Source organism: Lissotriton vulgaris, unplaced genomic scaffold (assembly GCF_964263255.1).
Source record: "Lissotriton vulgaris unplaced genomic scaffold, aLisVul1.2 SCAFFOLD_285, whole genome shotgun sequence".
Lineage (NCBI taxonomy): Eukaryota > Metazoa > Chordata > Amphibia > Caudata > Salamandridae > Lissotriton > Lissotriton vulgaris.
In genome coordinates, this window is record NW_028246414.1 from 150,063 (window position 1) to 156,883 (window position 6,821).

The following is a 6,821-nucleotide window of genomic DNA, read 5'->3' on the forward strand; positions in this document are numbered from 1 at the left end:
AGAGCAGGGGAAACTGGTCTGAAGATGGTTGACTTATGGAACTTGCAAATACCCCCAGTGATCTGCGAAAGTCTCAGGGTGGAACTAGCAACTTGGGGGCCCCAGGTGAAGTCGTCGTTTAGGGTGATGCCCAAATAAACAAAAGTTTTCACTCGTTCAAGCGGTGTCCCATTTAGAGTGGTGACCGGACGGGTGCACCTCGGGGGTCCAAAGATCATGAACTTGGTCTTACCCAGGTTGATCTCTAGGCCATGCGAGGCGCAGAATGTCACAAACCCGTCCAGAACTCGCTGGATGCCCGTTGATGTTCGCGAAAGCAACAAAGTGTCATCAGCGAACATCAGAGCGTGCACCCGGCCAGTGGACAACCGGGGGACATCACTATCCCTGACCTTGAGTAAATCCCCCACCAGGCCGTTAATGTACAGGCTGAAGAGCATCGGGGCTAAGAAGCAGCCCTGCCGTACACCTCTCCTGACTGGAAAGCGGGGGGATAAATCTCCGTTCCTGCCACACCTCACTTGGGCATAATTCCCCACATGCAGGCGTGTCAAGACATCTAGGAGGTATTGCATTATGTTAAATTGAGAAGTTTCTCTAGTGACATGGAATGCTGGTACATAGGACCTGCGCTGTGTTTCTAAAATGTTATTCCAAAAAACGATTTTGGGGGCAAATCAATGGTATTTACATTTGGGCCTTATTTATGATTGCTTTGTGCCGCCGGTGCGTCACTTTTAACATGGGAAAAAAGTGACGCACCGGTGGTGCAAGGCCTTCATGAATAAGGCCCTGAGTTTCTTTGCTGTTGGTTTGTGTTTTGCTTTTTGATAATGCTTGCTATCAACATTTGCAAGATAGAGGATTTTTCAAACACAGCACAGGTCGTATGTACAAGCATTCCAGGTCACTAGTGAAACTTCTCAATTTTACATAATACAATTCCTCTATGCAGCAAAATCTTTTTACCAAGCATTATCAAAAAACATGACACAAACCAACAAGAAAGAAGCTCAATCTGTTTCCTAATCTGAGGTAATGCAGATTACATCATTGTAAAAGGTTCAAATATATTTATTTAATGAGGAAGACACTATTAATTCCTTATGAAAAATATAAAAGCCATTCAATTACCCCAAAGTCGTTTTTAAAATTACATTTTAGAAACACAGCACAGGTCCTATGTACAAGCATTCAATTTCACTACTGAAAATTCACTATTTCACAAAAGACAATTTCTCTATGCAACAAAATGTTTAAACCAAGCATTTTCCCAAAATATGACTAATCTGAGGAAACATAGATGACATGATTGTGAAATGTGCTAATATATTTTTTGAATCATGCAGATACTATCTAATCAACCTGTTTCTTTGTAATATTCTAGCCTTGAGTTACTCCCTATTACACCGTTTGTCTGTTTTATACCGTCTCTCTTTCTCTTTCTGACATTTTTTTCTCTCTTCCTGTTACACCCTCTGTCTGACCTACTTCTTGTAACATCCTGTCTCTGATTTACTTCCTCTTACACCCTCTCTCAAACTTACTCTCTGTCTCTTCCTTTACAGGTTTTCTCTGTTTTAGTCTCTTGTATAACCTTTTCTCTTCTAACACCCTCTCTATGTGTTACTTCCTGTTACACCCTCTCTCTGTTTTACACCCTGTTATATCCTTTTTCTGACTTACTCCCTTTTTTTGACTTACTCCCTCTCCCTATTACATCCTTTTTCTGTCTTTCAACATATTATACACTCTCTTTGTCTTAGTCCTTTTGTATGTTTTACTCCCTCTATTTGTTTCTTTGTCTGAGTCTCTCTGTGTATTTGTGTTACTCCCTCTAGCTGTTTTTCTTTGTCTTACTCCTAGTTATATAGTTGCTGTGGTATAAACTTAGATATGTTGCAAATTAGTGTTTATATCGTTTGCTTATTGTCATTGCTTTGTTGTTTGCTAATAGTGGTCTATAATGTGTTATTTTGTTATTTACCACAGATTGAAATCAACATTTAAAAAGTAAGCAAAAATGCCGTCAAGGCAAAGGAGAAGAAAAAATACCATACGAAATACAACAAAATCAGCAACGGAATTAAAGGAATCCTCTACAACAAGTACTTCAAAAAACACCAAAAAAGCTCCTGGTAAGACAACTAAGTCTTTTTTTCGCAACATATGTAGAACAAAAACAAATGTTAACGGTAATGTGAAGATCCAGAAGGAGAGAGCAAATTTGAAAAGGAAGGAGAGGCCCTCAAAAAATGTCTCTACTGGAGCAGGAGAGAAGAGTATGGATAGCAATAGAAGGCAAAATGTATTTAGGGACATTCGTAGACGAATGTTTCGCAATAGGGTAGTTTTAAATTTGCTAAAAAATGAAAAGAAAGGTAAACAGAGAGCTGCTTTTTACAAGAAAAAGAAAAGTGTAGAGCAGATTGTTGATCAGGCTTTTGAAGTTAAGAAAAAATTATTTATTTTAGTAATTTATAGAATTAGGATACTTAACAAGGCAATTGATGTTTTCAAATCGAACAGTAGATGGAAAAGAATAATTAATCGGACTAATTTTTGTGAAGTATTTTCTGGAGAATGGATGCATAGTTCAAGTTCTGAGCCATTTTTTAATGAGGAGAGTTACTTTCAGGAAAATGATTTGGTGCATGCCGTTGACACCAGTGGTCGAGCATATGAGGTGAAAGATGGTTGTCCGATGGAAAAAGAGAAACTTGTGTCTAGAGATGCAGAAGAGGTGTTAGCAGATGAAGTTTTAGGGAGACATACTAAGGGTCCAGTGTATACATTGAAGTGCAGTAGTATTTGTAGTGTGTGACAGGATTCAATTGATTTGCTTCGACATTTCTTACGTACATATAGTAAGAAAAGTGTAAAACAGAAAGTGAAGATCCTGCAAGAGTTAGATCCTTGCAGAGTGAGATAAAACACAGGTTTGCATGGGCATTCACTGGCTTGTCTTTCTAGAAAAGTATGTCAGAGTGTTTTTCACCATTTTAGGATGTTAGCAGTGCATCATAATAAGGTGAGGAAATTAGTGAGAAGGTTGTATTATGCAAAAAGTCCAGCACTTAAGCTTAAACAGTTAAACAGTGCTCTTTTGCATGGATCTGAAGTAGATGTGAAGACTATTTGTGAAGAAATTGAGTTTTGTTATTTGGGACTAAAGAGGACAGTGTAGAAATGGATATAGTAATGGATGGTAATGTGGAAGACAATGTACAGATTTCAAGTATAGAAAAGTTTGACGAGGAAATTACCAAGTTTAAGGTGAAATCAAGTGAAAGGCCTAATTTAACTTGTGTGTGTTGTCGACGGACTCATTATAAGATTCAGACTAGGTTAGTTGATTTATATGCAAAATGTGAATTGGAAAATAATAGTGATTTTATTGAAAAGTTTTTCCCCCCTTTTTTCCCCATAAGACATGAACAGGACACAATAGCATTCAATGTAATGCAGCACAGCTTCATATGTACAATAGGAACATAAACAAAAGAAAGAAAAGTATAATACCAAGTCATACATAGTTTTTCCAGAATAAATCATATATACAATAGATACGTAAAATTCTATACGCTACGTTCTCAATTTCCCCCCCCCCCAATAATCCAGTAATCAATGATCAGAACCTTGTTTCCATCGAATGAGGGGCTCCCATATTTGCATACCAAGTTTCTTGCCTTTTCTCCCCCTCCTAGCATAGATAGCAGATTCTAACTTTTGTATAGATAATACCTTGCCCAACCATTGATGATATGTGGGAGGATTAGGATCCAACCATACCGAAGCCACTAACAGTCTGAAAATAGCCATCACCACAAATACAAAACTTTCGTTATTCACATGACCCTCAGGGTTAACTCCAAATAACATTACCGCTGGATTCAATTCTATTGTAATTGATAATGCGTTTTGCAAAAATTTCTCAATATCCTGTTTTATAGTATCTAATTGTGGGCAGAGTGAAAGAATATGTATTAAATCCGCCCCCGGACTACCACATCTGAAACAGGTGGTTCCCGAAAGACTCCCCCATTGAGCAATTTTCCCGGGCGTATAATACAAATGATATAAGGTCTTATAATGTTGAGCCTGTAAGGATGATGAACACAACAATTTTCTTCCCATCTCTAATGACTCTGAAAAGATCTCACTAGCTATATCCAGGTCTTCAGACCACTTATTGATCCATTTCTCCATATCATCTTTCTTTAATGTTGTCATCTCAAAATAGAATCTCTTTATAGTGCAGTCAGAACCTACTTCTATAATGTCCATCAATACATTTCTATCAAACCCCAAAGGTCCTCCTTTCCTGTTTATTAAACAGCTCCTTATTTGGAGATATTTAAAAAAGTGTTTTGTATCTAAAGTATATCTATCCTTTAGTTCTACAAATTGTAATATACCTTGGGGGCCCTGAATATCTCCCAAAAACATTTAAAAAAAAAAAAAGGAAAATAATAGTGAATGTTAGGATTTTGTTATTTGTTGGTGGAGAATTCTTTCGATTTGAGTTTTGATCAACGTATTTGTACTTATTGTTTGAAAAAATTAAATGAAAATAGAATGCCTGCTAGAGCTGTTCATAATAATCTTCAGTTGATAGATATTACTACTCAATTAATGGATTTAAATACTTATGAATCAATTTTGATTCAATGTGTCCATCCTTTTCAAGCTATTGCTCGCATGGAGCCTAAGATAGGGAAATTATCTCCTACAGATTTACAAAGAGGATGAAAGGGAAGAGTTGTTTATTTGCCTCTAGATGTCAAAAAAAATACTGATACAATTGGTGTAGAAAGAGTAGAAGAGGATCCTCTGGTTATTCTAGTTAATGGGGTTCCGACAAAGAGTAAGAAAATCTGGCAAGATTTAGTGGATGTTAGGAAAGTCAAAAAGGCAACGTTGTATTTGGTCAAAAACAATGAGTACTATAAAGATGTAAGTGTTGGAGCAGAGGAAACAGCTACAGAAGAAGACAGTGATTGTTCAGTTGGCCAAATTGAAAAAGTTGATGTGTCTAGAAGTGAAGAAATATATGAACATTATACTGTTCATCCTTTGCAATCCAAAGAAGTAATGGGGAATGCAATTGACTTGTTTCAAATGAAAGCAGCAAAAGGAAGTCCTATTAGTGTATGGGAAGAAAGTTTGGAAGCTCGTTGTTTTCCACAGTTATTTCCAACAGGTCGAGGTGGACGATATGACGATCGACCAGTTCAAATTCCTGCAGCTGAATACCGGACTTTAAGATGATATGCTGAAGATCCAAGGTTTTGCCAATGCATTCCGTATTTGTTTCATATACTGTATGAAAGTGATTTGTCTAGGCTTTCTTATGCAGTTAATCGTATACTGAAAAGTGGAGCTCATCTGCAAAATGTTTCGGCGAGGGACTTTATGGAGAAAGGCAATCTGCACGACAGTATTTTGGAATCTCAGCTAATCAATCTCATGGCATGTCAGCGTGGAACAAACGAGTATTGGTTCCGTCGTCATGGGGAATTGAAATATATGCTAAGAAACTTAGGAACTCCTACATGGTTCCTCACTCTTAGCTGTGCTAAGTATACATGGGACGACTTACTTCAATTTCTACGAGAGGCAAATGGAAACATACATAATATAGAATTGAAAACACCTGGAGAACTGTGTTCTTTGGATCCAGTGAATGTTTGCAGATATTTTAATCATAGATTTGAAGCTATGATATCTTTTATTACCAACAAAAAAAATCCTCCCCTCGGAGAGGTTTTGGATTTCTTTTGGAGGAAGGAATATCAAGCGTGAGGTGCTCCTCACATACATATGTTGTTATGGATTAAAGATGCACCCAAATTTGGAACTGATTCGGATGACACAGTGATTAGTTTCATTGAAGAATATTCAACATGTGCTGTTCCAAAAACTACTGAAGAAAACAGTTTAAGGCATCAAGTTTTACGTTTTCAATCTCATCGTTGTGGAAAGTACTGTCGTAGAAAACGTAAAAACAAGAAGAAATTCTACACGAAATGTCGTTTCGCGTTTCCACGACCAGTGATTTCTAAAGGAAGAGTAAATAATTTGATGTCTTCTCTGCGACATACTGTGACAAGGAAATCACCAAAAAATACATACAATTTAAAAAGAAACGAAGAGTCCAAGTACATCAACGAATACAACCCAGTGATTTTATCCTTGTGGAATGCTAACATGGATATTCAGTTCGTTGCTGACAACTCTATTGCTGTGGCTCGATATGTGACGTCTTACATCACAAAAAAAGAAAAGACTGAACTGAAGGAAATGTGGGAAAACATTTCACATGAAAAGAGTATAAGTAAAAAATTATACAGTTTCAGTCTGAAGATGTTGTTGCATCGAGAACTTGGAGCATATGAATGTTCTGATCGGTTATCATCAGCAAGTCTCTATGCCAAATCAAGAACAATCATTTGGGTGAGTCTAGGTCTTGCTGCAACACGAAACCGAGTTTTGAAATCTGTAAAAGAAATTGAATATTTGGCGGAGAAAGAACCAAACAGTACAGATATTTTGAAGACAAACATGTTGGATACATACTATCCAAATAGAAGTACTCACCTTGAGAACACTTGTTTGTATGAAGTTCTGCAAAACTACAGTTATAAGAGGAACATCACAGAAGATATCAATAATGGAAAATATGCTGTAATTGGGTATGAAGGATGTCTAGTGAAGCAGAGAAAAGTCCATTTGATTAATCATCGAAAATTGAGTTGCGAATCTCCAGACAAAAGAGAATTTTACTATTTAGATCTTTTGCAACTCTTTAAGCCATGGCG